A 12,842-nucleotide genomic window follows, 5' to 3' on the forward strand; every position below is an offset into this window, starting at 1 on the left:
TTGTTAAGATGCTCATGTTCAGAAGAGGGCAAACCAGATGGGGAGAAGGATGATTTGTGTGAGGACTCTGTGTCTCTGTTCCTCTCCCTCAAGTTCGAGTTTTGCAGGTTCAGGCAAAAATTAAACAGTTTAGCGCAGACAACGTTTTCTAAACTATGTTTAATTTTTGCCTTTTGAAAACGACAACTTCCTATGTCCCACAGTTTGTGCTTCTCAGATTTCTTTCTAAAAATCAGTGCTTTGAGCTCACACAAAAAACAAACTAAATTGAATTAAAATAATTGAAAGCTAAATTAAACCGAAATGTAGGCTAATCGCTCAGCACTAGTGTACATATTGGTCTCTTTAGTTAAGGAAGTTTTATGGGGGGGGGATGTATTACAAGTTTTGAAAAATTCAGGAAAATAGATTGTGGTGACTGTGAGGTTTTTTCTTGTTGGGGGAGAAGTTATAGAATAGGTTTGGTAGTTAAGTATGTAGGCTTAGGACCCCTAGACATAACGAGTCAGTAGGCGAGTCAATCGGTTTCATAACAATGTGTAGGAATAGGAACTCAAAAGTGTAGAAATATGGCGGTAGTTCTCCTGAACCTGGGCCCCTATTCTCAGTGTTTTTGCCTCTCAGATAATAATAAATAAGAGAAGGAGTAGCTGATCCTAGATCAGCATTCATACTCTGAAAATCTTTAGAACCTTTATAATCTAGGACCCAGACTGAAAGGCAAATGGAGCACCAACATGTACACAACACTTGGCACTGAAGTCAACTGTACTGACAGACAGAGCTTGTGACACAGTGGGAAACGGTTCACTTAAGATCTTGGTGAGGATGACTTCACCACATGGTGACTACTAGTTCTAGCCTGTAAGTTTCTCATCTACTACACTCACCCCCTAGTAGTCTGCTACAGTAGTCTGTGATCCGGGTTACGGCACCATTGGGACACAAACTCTGGGGGTTGCCTCTGGACCGGGCTAAGAGACATTCCTTTTTATTATTCTTTACAAAAATGTGACAAACTATATATCTTCTTTCCCCTTTCTCTCCCTCTCTTTATCCACTTTTTAACACTTCTATAACACTTAACTATCATGTAATGTCACTGTATACTGTAAGTCACTTTGGATAAAAGCTATGGGTTGCCTATCAGCCGAGCTGAAGTGACTTTTTGTGTGCATGTTTTTCTTTTTACTTAATGTCGAAATGTGGTAACTGTATATTCTTTCTCCCTCTCTCTATATATCATTCATTACCCACTTTTATAACATTTTTATAATGCTTAAATGTCATGTCACTGTATACTGTAAGTCACTTTGGATAAAAGCATCTACGACACTTTGTATTACATGTTTATCCATCCGTTTTTTAAAGTTGACATTGGTGTGATACATTTCAATATATTAAAGAAGACAAATGAAAAGGCATGGCAGAGTCTGAGAGTGCATTTTTTTATGACTATAATATACTGAACAAAAATAAACCCAACATGTAAAGTCTTGGTCCCATGTTTCATGAGCTGAAATAAAAGATCCCAAAAATATTCCATATGCACAAAAATCTTATTTCTCTCAAATGTTGTGCACAATTGTTTTTACATCCCAGTTAGTGAGCAATTCTTCGTTGCCAAGATAATCCATCCACCTGACAGGTGTGGCCTATCAAGCAGCTGGTTAAACAGCATCATCATTACACAGGTGCACCTTGTGCTGGGGATAACAAAAGGCCATTTTAAAATGTGCAGTTTTGTCACACACATAATGCCACAGAAGTTTTGAGGGATCATGCAATTGGCGTGATGACTACAGGAATGTCCACCAGAGCTGTTTCCAGAGAATTTCATGTTAATTGCACACTCCCTCAATACTTAGTGGGTGAGGAGTAATTCTGATTGGCTGGGCCTGGCTCCCAACTGCACCTCTGCCCAGTTGTGAAATCTATAGATTAGTGCATAATTTTTGTTATTTCAATTGACTGATTTCCTTCTATGAACTGTAAAATCTTTGAAATTGTTGCATGTTATATATATTTTTTTGTTCAGTATATACAGTGCCTTCGGAAAGTATTCAGACCCATTGAGATTATATTTTTTCAGTAATCTACAGACAATACCCCATAATGAAATTAGCTGAATAAATGTTTGCAAATTTATTTCAAATAAAAAACAGAAATACCTTATTTACATAAGTATTCAGACCCTTTGCTATGAGAGTCAAAATTGAGCTCATGTACATCCTGTTTCATTGATCATCCTTGAGATGTTTTTTACAACTTGATTGGAGTCCGTCCGCCTGTGGTAAATTCAATTGATTGGGCATGATTTGGAAAGGCACACACCTGTCTATATAAGGTCCCACAGTTGGCAGTGCATGTGAGGGAATAAACCAATTTGAATGAATTGTCCGTAGAGCTCCGAGACAGGATGGTGTCGAGGCACAGATCTGGAGAAGGGTACCAAAAAATGTCTGCAGCATTGAAGGTCCCCATGAAAACAGTGGCCTCCATCATTCTTAAATGCAAGAAGTTTGTAACCACCAAGATTCTTAGAGCTGGCCACCCGACCAAACTGAGCAACCGGGGGACAAGGGCCTAGGCCATGGAGGTGACTAACAACCCAATGGTCACTCCGACATAACTCCAGAGTTCCTCTGTGAAGATGGGAGAACCTTCCAGAAGTACAACCATCTCTGCAACATTCCACCAATCAGGCCTTCGTGGTAGTGGGCAGACGGAAGCAACACCTCAGTAAAAGGCACATGACAGCCCGCTTGGAGTTTGCCAAAAGGCACCTAAAGGACTCTCAGACCATGAAAACAAGTGCTCTGGTCTGATGAAACCAAGATTGAACTCTTTGGCCTTAATGCCAAGTGTCACGTCTGGAGGAAACCTGGCACCATCCCTATGGTGAAGCACGGTGGTGGCAGCATCATGCTTTGGTGATGTTTTTCAGCAACAGGGACTGGGAAACTAGTCAGGATGAAAACCTCCTCCAAAGTACTCAGGACCTCAGACTGGGGCGATGGTTCACCTTCCAACAGGACAACAACCCTAAGCACACAGCCAAGACAACACAGGAGTGGCTTCGGGACAAGTCTCAATGTCCTTGAGTGGCCCAGCCAGAGCCCAGACTTGAACCCGATCTAACATCTCTGGAGAGACCTGAAAATAGTTGTGCAATGACGCTCCCCATCCAACCTGACAGAGCTTGAGAGGATCTGCAGAGAAGAATGGTAGAAACGACCCAGATACAGGTGTGCCATGTGGAAAAAGTAAAGGGGGCTGAATAGTTTCCAAATACACTGAGTGTACAAAATATTAGGGACACCATCTCTTTCCTTGACATAGACAGACAAAGTGAATCCAGGTGAACACTATGATCCCTTATTGATGTCACCTGTTAAATCAACTTCAATCAGTGTAGATGAACGGGAGGAGACTAGTTAAAGAAGCTCGACCCAGCGACCTTTCGGTTAATGGTCCAACCGTCTCTAATGTTAAAGTTGACGGGATTTCACACGCATCACACGTATATCAGTATACTCGCAACAACCTCAGCATTACGCAACTTCTATTAGATCAAATAAGCCTCACGTATCAAAATAGCAATACATTTTATATTGACTAAATTTGACCATCTAGTAGAGAGGCTATGTCATATACTCTCAATGTTCCAGAATGGGATGAAAAGGACAACCATAAGGGGCCAGGGTTCCGGTCTAGGAGCACGATTGATTTGATGATGGCGCCGACAGAGATGGTTGCCTCGCTTCTGGTCCTTAGGATACTATGCAGTATTTTGTTTTATTTTTATGTATTATTTTTTACATTGTTAGCCCAGAAAACCTGAAGTGTTATTACATACAGCCGTGAAGAACTGTTAAATATAAATGCGATGTCAACTTACCAACATTACAACCAGGAATACGACTTTCCTGAAGCGGATCCTTTGTTTGGACCTCCACCCTGGACGTGGGATCTTATCCCAGACAACGATCCAAAACAACGCTGTCGCCGCAGGAGGCAGAAGGAGCTGGTCAGACTTAGAAGGCGAGCACACTATACACCGCTTCCGAGCATATTACTCGCCAATGTCCAATCTCTAGACAACAAGGTAGACGAAATTAAAGCACGAGTTGCCTTCCAGAGAGACATCAGAGATTGTAGCATTCTCTGTTTCACTGAAAAATGGCTGATTCAGGATATGTTGTCGGAGTTGGTACAGTCACCCTGTTTCTTCACGCATTGCGCCGACAGAAGCAACTCTGGTAAGAAGAAGGGCGGGGGTGTATGCCTTATGATTAACGACTCATGGTGTGATCATAACAACATACAGGAATTTAAGTCATTTTGTTCACCTGACCTAGAATTCCTTACAATCAAATGCCGACCTTATTATATACCAAGAGTTTTCTCTTCGATTAAAGTCACAGCTGTGTATGCCCCCCCCAAGCGGATACCTTGACGGCCCTGAAAGAAATTCCCTGGACTCTGTGAACTGAAAACCATACATCCTGAGGCTGCATTTATTGTAGCTGGGTATTTTAACAAGGCTAATCTGAGAACAAGGCTTCCTAAATTCTATCAGAATATTGAACGGGCTGGTAGCATTCTCGGCCATTGCTACTCTAACTTCCACGATGCATACAAAGCCCTCGCCTGCCCTCCCTTTGTCAAATCTGACCATGACTCCATTTTGTTGCTCCCAGCCTATAGACAGAAACTGAAACAGGAAATGCCCATGCTCAGGTCTATCCAACGCTGGTCTGACCAATCAGATTCCAAGCTTCAAGTTGCTTCGATCACATGGACTGGGATATGTTCCGGGTAGCCTCAGACAACAACATTGATGTATACGCTGACACGGTAAGTGAGTTTATTAACAAGTGCATCGGTGATGTTGTACCCACTGTGTCTATTAAAACCTTCCCTAACCAGAGACCATGTATTGATTTTGTCAGTATAGAGAGAAAGTAGAGTTGCAATTCAACGGCTCAAACACGAGACGTATGTGGCAGGGTCTACAGTCAATCATGGATTACAAAAAGAAAACCAGCCCCGTTGCGGACATCGACGTCTTGCTCCCAGTGTGTCCAAAGAAGGGCCAGAAGTATACAGAATGGTGTTGTCTGCATAGAGGTGGATCAGAGAATTACCAGCAGCAAGAGTGACATCATTGATGTGTACAGAGAAGAGAGTCTGCCCGAGAATTGAACCCTGTGGCACCCCAGTAGAGACATCCAGAGGTCCGGACAACAGGCCCTCTGATTTGACACACTGAACTCTATCAGAGAAGTAGTTGGTGAACCAGGCGAGGCATACATTTCAGAAATCAAGGCTGTTGACTCTGCCGATAAGAATGTGGTGATTGACCGTGTCGAAAGCTTTGGCCAGGTCGATGAATACGGCTGCACAGTAATGTCTCTTATCGATGGCAGTTATGATATTGTTTAGGACCTTGAGCGTGGCTGAGGTGCACCCATGACCAGCTCGGAAACCAGATTGCATAGTGGAGAAGTTACGGTGGGATTCGAAATGTTCTGTGATCTGTTTGTTAACTTGGTTTTCGAAGACCTTAGAAAGGCAGGGTAGGATAGATATAGGTCTGTAGCAGTTTGAGTCTAGAGTGTATCCCCCTTCGAAGAGGGGGATGACCGCGGCAGCTTTCCGATCTTTGGGGATCTCAGACGATACGAAAGAGAGGTTGAACAGGCTAGTAAAGGGGTTGCAACAATTTTGGCAGATCATTTTAGAAAGAGAGGGTCCAGATTGTCTATCCCGGCTGATTTGTAGGGGTACAGATTTTGCAGCTCTTTCAGAACATCAGCTATCTGGATTTGGGTGAAGGAGAAATGGGGAGGCTTGGGCGAGTTGCTGTGGGGGGTGCAGGGCAGTTGACGGGGGTAGGGGTAGCCAGGTGGAAAGCATGGCCAGCCGTAGAAAAATGCTTATTGAAATTCTCAAATATCGTGGATTTATCGGTGGTGACAGTGTTTCCTAGCCTCAGTGCAGTGGGCAGCTGGGAGGAGGTGCTCTTATTCTCCATGGACTTTACAGTGTCCCAGAACTTTTGGGAGTTTGTGCTACAGGATGCAAATTTCTGTTTGAAAAAGCTAGCCTTAGCTTTCCTAACTGCCTGTGTATTTTGGTTCCTAACTTCCCTGAAAAGTTGCATATCACGGGGGCTATTTGATGTTAATGCAGAACGCCACAGGATGTTTTTGTGCTGGTCAAGGGTAGTCAGGTCTGGAGTGAACCAAGGGCTATATCTGTTCCTTTTTGAATGGGGCATGCTTATTTAAGATGGCGAGGAAGGCACTTTTAAAGAATATCCAGGCATCCTCTACTGACGGGATGAGGTAAATATATCCTTCCAGGATACCCGGGCCAGATCGATTAGAAAGGCCTGCTCGCTGAAGTGTTTTAGGGAGCGTTTGACAGTGATGAGGAGTGGTCGTTTGACCGCATACCCATTACGGATGCAGGCAATGAGGCAGTGATCACTGAGATCTTGGTTGAAGACAGCAGAGGTGTATTTGGAGGGCAAGTTGGTTAGGGTGATATCTATGAGGGTGCCCGTGTTTACTGATTTGGGGTTGTACCTGGTAGGTTCGTTGATATTTTATGCGAGATTGAGGGCATCAAGCTTAGATTGTAGGATGGCCGGGGTGTTAAAACCTCTTAGAGCTACCCCCCTACTTTTTAAAATTTCCGCCTGAAGACATACCCAAATCTAACTGCCTGTAGCTCAGGCACAGAACCAAGGATATGCATATTCTTGGTACCGTTTGAAAGAAAACACTCTGAAGTTTGTGTACATGTGAATTGAATGTAGGAGAATATAACACAATAGATCTGGTTTAGATAATACAATGAAAAAAACATATGTTTTTTTTTATTGTTATATCATCATCTTTAAAATGAACAAGATAAAACAGACAGTCAGATAGGATGATGGGGACAATTTCAGTGAAAAACATAAGAGGGCAACAGTACTTGTGCAAAGTTTCAGATAACTTCCAGGTGTTCCATGAAAGTAGCCCAAATGTACCCAAGTGGCCAAATTGGTGAAGTTATACATTTTGAATGGAATAACTATATACAAAATACCAAAATGGTATTCTAACACCCCCCCCCAACAAAAATGGAGAAAAAACATGAAAAAATATATATATACATTTACAAAATAACACTTTCAATATTTGGAAGACCCTCAGTCCTCTACACAATATTGTCCTGCTGATGCCAGGTGCCATAGCAGTCTCTTTCTGCTGTAAAGCAGAGGGTCACCAAGCATGTGGTGCAGGTGATGGGGGACTTAATTTTGCAAAGAACACAGCAACGCCTCCATGCTGTGCCCTTTTGGCCCTGAGGCACATCCATGCCTGCAGAAATACATTTGGGCAGATGAACACCACTTGTGGCAAGAGCTGGATGAAGCAGCTTCAGTGGGGGATGGACACCTTGGCACTGGGGGTTCCCAGTCAGTGTCACTGTGAAAGAAAATGTTCAGGTAGAATAGTTTCACATATGAGCCCTGTATCAACAGGTATAATAAACAGATATATATAGAGTACAGGGAACATAAGGTTGAATATATTATTGTAGACCTGCTAGATCTACTGTCTCATTTATATTATGACATTTCAGCTAGATCTACTGTCTCTATTATATTATGACAGACCAGCTAGATCTACTGTCTTTATTATATTACAACAGACCAGCTGTATCTACTGTCTCCTTTTCACTTTGGCCATTGTTGTGGGCCTGCCCTCCCCTCAACATCCTCAAATAGGCTATTTCACAAATAATATTTTATATTATTAATTTCAAACAACGGCATTAGCATGAGAAGAACTTACCAGTCCAAAACGATGACCTCTCTGTTCAAAAAATATTCCTCCATTTGGGAATCGCTAAATGAATTGTCCTCGATCAATTTCTTCTAAAATTGTGTGTACATCCGTATATCTAGACTTAGATTTAGCTTTCCCTGACTTTGTTGCATACTGATTGATATATAAACAGCTGAATATGCGCTTTACCAAAACAATGCTGTGCGCAACATGCGTGACTCCTTTCAGTATGAATCGTCAATGGCGAATGAACCTCTTTACGGCGGAGTTTACCACATGGGTTGGTCTTCCAACACATAAACATTACATATTGCCGTTTACCTCAGCTCATTGGCTATCTACCCAGCTAGATTTCAAGACATTCAGTGGTCATTGGGTTAAAATACAGTCAATCAACGAAACAGCGGTCTTATCATTGGTGCACAATGATGTCATTATTTGTTGTCTTCAAATCGGTTTCTTTCAGTCAATACGTCCTGCGAAATGACCCATCAGGTTTGGTTGTGTTACAAACAAACCAGTTGATTGCAATGAAACCAAACATGACTGGAAAAGTCACGTTTTGTGTGTGTATTTACCTCGAATGTGTCGTCGAAAATGGAATGAGACGGAATTCACGACACAAGTGGTTCACAAAATGTTTCGTGTTAGGCTATAAAAATTGATTTTATCAAACAAAAGACCATTCATTGTGTTATAATGAGCATTGGGATTGCAAACAGAGAAAGATCGTCAAAATGTATTTTATTACAGTTTGTGATTTTGTTACGCCTGTGCTGGTTGAAATAGTTGTTTTTTATGGGGCTCTATCCTCAGATAATCGCATCATATTCTTTCGCAGTAAATCCCTTTTTAAATCTGACAACGCTGTTGGATTAGCAAGATTCTAGGCTTTCGAAACATGTGAGGCACTTGTATTTTCATGAATGTTTAATATGACTATTTATGTAGCGATCACCGTATGTTGTCGAATTTCATCCCGCTACCGAGTTCGGTGCGCAGAGAGGTTAACATGCATGAAACCAAGGCTTTTACGGTTACAGAAGTCTACAAATGAGAGCGTCTGGGGAATGGAGGTGGAGATTGGCACTGCAGGGCCTGGATTAACCTTTACATCACCAGAGGAACAGAGGAGGAGTAGGGTAAGGGACAGTCGTGATGGATTAGCAGGGCTTCGTGTAGTAAAAAAGGGTCCAGGCCAATTGGCAAAATAGGTATTGTAGCCCAAGGAGTGGCTGATGGACCTCTTCAGCTTGCCGGGAGATGGGCCTAGGATGGGCTAGCTCCAGGCTAATTGGTGCTTGCTTCGGGACAGAGACATTAGCCAGGCGTAGCCACTCGGATTGCAGCTAGCTAGCTGCGATGATCCTGGTGAAAAGGTTCAGAGCTTGCGGTAGGAATCCTGGGATATGGAGAGAAAATACGTCCGGTATGCTCTGGTTTGAATCGCGTTGTGCAAACTGGCAAGAGATTTCCGAGCTAGAGGTTAGCTGAAGACCGCTAGCAGTGGTTAGCTGACTAGTAGCTAGTTAGCTGGCTAGATTCTGTTTTGCGATTCCGGTTCAAAAGTAAAGAAAAATACTTTAGAAAATAGCAGATCCACACCACAATGGGTGAGGCAGGTTGCAGGATAGTATTTTGAAGTTGAGGTTTAGAAAAATATTAAAAAGATATGCAAAGGAAAAATATATATACGACAAGACGAGGACAAAGACGTCTGACTACTACGCCATCTTGGAAGATTATGAGGCCAGAATGCTCGGATCAACCCTTCTCCTCTGCCAGAGCGTTCAGTGTGCGCTCTAAACGCTCAGAGAGCGGAACGCTCTGAATTTACAAACTGACAATCTGACAATGCTCTGAATTTACTAATGCCCAGAGGGCACTCTGGCACTCCAGATTGAATTTACGAACACACCTTTAGCTTGCTATTATGAAAATCCAATTCAACAATGCCAATAATGTTTCAATTCGACTCAAACATAGAACATGTAAGAATGAACTATAGCCATTGAATTCTACCACTAAAATATACCATGCGTTATTTAACGAACAAGGCACAAGAGGGTGTGTTCTTGTGCATGACGCAGCGCAGAGTGCCTGGATAGAGCCCTTAGCCGTGGTATACCACAACCCCCCAAATTGCCTTATTGCTATTATTAACTAGTTACCTATGTAATTAGAGCAGTAAAAATACATGTTTTGCCATACCCATGGTATATGGTCTGATATACCCAGTTTATAAAGGGAAATACATGAATGCTCTAGAATGACCTTCAAGCGATTCAGGAACAAGCATTCAACAATGCCATGGTATAATGTCAGTAAATTTGAAAGAATTATGGAGTCCTTCCAATAAAAATTAGTGGTGCACAACTTCAGGATGTTTGGAGTCAAAAAGAGTCGACTCTTGCTCAACTCCAAAAACACGCAGAAACTGTTGCGCACACACACACACTGCCTCATTGTTGCAGTCCTATTAGGAAGAATACATTTGCATTCTAGAGGACTGACATGAACATAATGCTGCTTATTTGCCTATAATATTTTAATATAGAAGGGGATGTGTAGGAAGGTAGCAACTAGAATATTTAATTGATATTTCAGTTGTGTGCAGCCTTGACCGATCCCATGGGATGATATGCACTCTAAAAAATGAGGGGTTCAACAAGGGTTCTTCTAAGATCCTCAAAGTCCTTAGAAGAACCTTCGGGTTCTTGACACTGAAAAAAAGGTTACCAAAAGGTTCTTCCAAGAACCCCATTGGAGGTGGGGTTCGTCGAGGAACTTCCTTAGTTGTTAGGTTTCTGCAAGAACCCCCAACTGCCCAACTGAAACGTTTGAATTTGAAAGGACAGCAGGTACAGGCACTTAACTGAAAAATGTAAAGATCTCCTTAATTTAAGGTATGATCTCCTTAATTTGTATGATCTAAATTCATATTGTTTTACGATGCTATCATCTATCTTTTCAAATTTGTGCAAATCTTTCTAAAACAAAAATGGACACAATTCAATGGATATCAAACAACAAAGAGCTAAGAATATGTAGGCTATAAGAATATGTTGAAGGCTGGCTGTATTGGGTGCAGATGACTGAACTGCTCACTTTTGTGTTTGTGTCTGCAGGTATATAAATGAGGAGGCATACAAAGGTATGTCTATTGGTATGGTATGTTATGTTATGCAGATCACATTTACCACCACCTCTTCAATGAATAGGTCTCTACATTATGGATAAGGTATGTGTCTGAAAACTATTATCAAAACAGTTTTTTAAATTCACATTTACCACAAAAACCAAGGTATGAATACTGCTGTGTGCATGTTTTGTTAATCATCTGTATAATTTTAAAAAATTGGATTCACAGACTTCACCCTCCCTACACCTCTGATGAATAAACCAGGAAACCTGTTAGATCACCATGCACTGCAAAATCGTTCTGGCTATGGATACAGATAACATCAACACATTAACATCAACACGCCAGAGGATATACCCATTGGACTTGGGGCTCTGCTGGGAGTTTGCCTCATATTTAGATGTTTTTATTCTGCTTTGGCACTAAAATCATAATAAACACTGACAACTAAAACATTGTGTTATTGTTATGCATATTATTATTATAACTATTAATAATAATAGGGAAGGGGGGGTAGTGAAAAAATGAATCCCAAAAGGTTCTTCAAAAGATTATTTAAGGATCTGTTAAAAGAGGTTATTTGAGGAACCATTTTAATGGGTTTTTCAAATAACTTATAGTGGTTCCTCCACAGTTTCAATTTGAAGAACCCATAAAGGATACTCCGGGAACCTTTTCTTTTTAGTGTATTTTTTTTTAAAAGGCAGTAAATGAGGCTGATTGAACTGTTTTGGTGCCAGACAAGGCTCAACTGATAGCCAGGTGTAGCGGTGGTAAGGATTCACTCCATGGTGCTGAAAAGAAAGCTCTGCTGTTGGGACAGCTTTATGTAGGCCCTAACAGTTTGTGAGCACCGTTAGTTGCCGTTATAGTGCAATTAATGTATTGTTTAGTGTTGTGTAGTGGCTTTGCTGGCATGAATAAAAAAATGTAAAAGTATGTTTGCCCCACCAAGATAGATCCAGATTACCAAGATATAGCCCATGCAAACAGTTCTGGCTGTCTCTCTGCCTGTCCCGATCCTTTCTCTCCCTCGCTTGCACTTTCTCTTTGCTATAAAAAACGCTAGCATGTGTTCGGTATTCGGTCTGTTGCGTGTAGAATAGCTCAGCCTACTGATTGATAGCCCTTACTATAGTGTAGAACTTGCCCGAGACATTGCAAGCCAAGAAATTACGAAATACAGCATTGCGATAGCCTATAGCCTACATCTTTTGATTACAGATGCATGGTTCTGACTGTCTGCCTGATTGCCGACATACCTACCTGGCTGTGGCTCTCCCATCTCTTTCAATGCAATTCAATTTAAGGGGGTTTATTGGCATGGGAAACATATGTTTATTGGCTTGTTTATTGTTTACTCCATGTGTAACTATGTGTTGTTGTCTGTGTCACACTGCTGTGCTTTATCTTGGCCAGGTTGCAGTTGCAAATGAGAACTGGTTAAATAAAGGTAAAATATTATTATTTTTTTTACATTGCAAAGCAAGTGAAGTAGATAATAAACAAAAGTGAAACAAACAACAAAAATGTACAGTAAACATTACACTCACAGAAGTTCCAAAATAATAAAGACATTTCAAGTGTCAGTGTTGTAACGATGTGCAAATGGTTAAAGTACGAAAGGGAAAATAAATACACATAAATATGGGTTGTATTTTGTTTGTGCTTTTCTTGTGGCTACAGGTCACAAATATTGCTGCTGTGATGGCACACTGTGGTATTTCACTCAGTAGATATGGGAGTTTATCCAAATTGTTTTTTTGTGGATCTGTGTAATCTGAGGGAAATATGTACCTCTAATATGGTCATACTTTGGGCAGGAGGTTAGGAAGTACAGCTCGATTTCC

This window comes from Oncorhynchus clarkii, chromosome 28, assembly GCF_045791955.1.
Source record: "Oncorhynchus clarkii lewisi isolate Uvic-CL-2024 chromosome 28, UVic_Ocla_1.0, whole genome shotgun sequence".
NCBI lineage: Eukaryota > Metazoa > Chordata > Actinopteri > Salmoniformes > Salmonidae > Oncorhynchus > Oncorhynchus clarkii.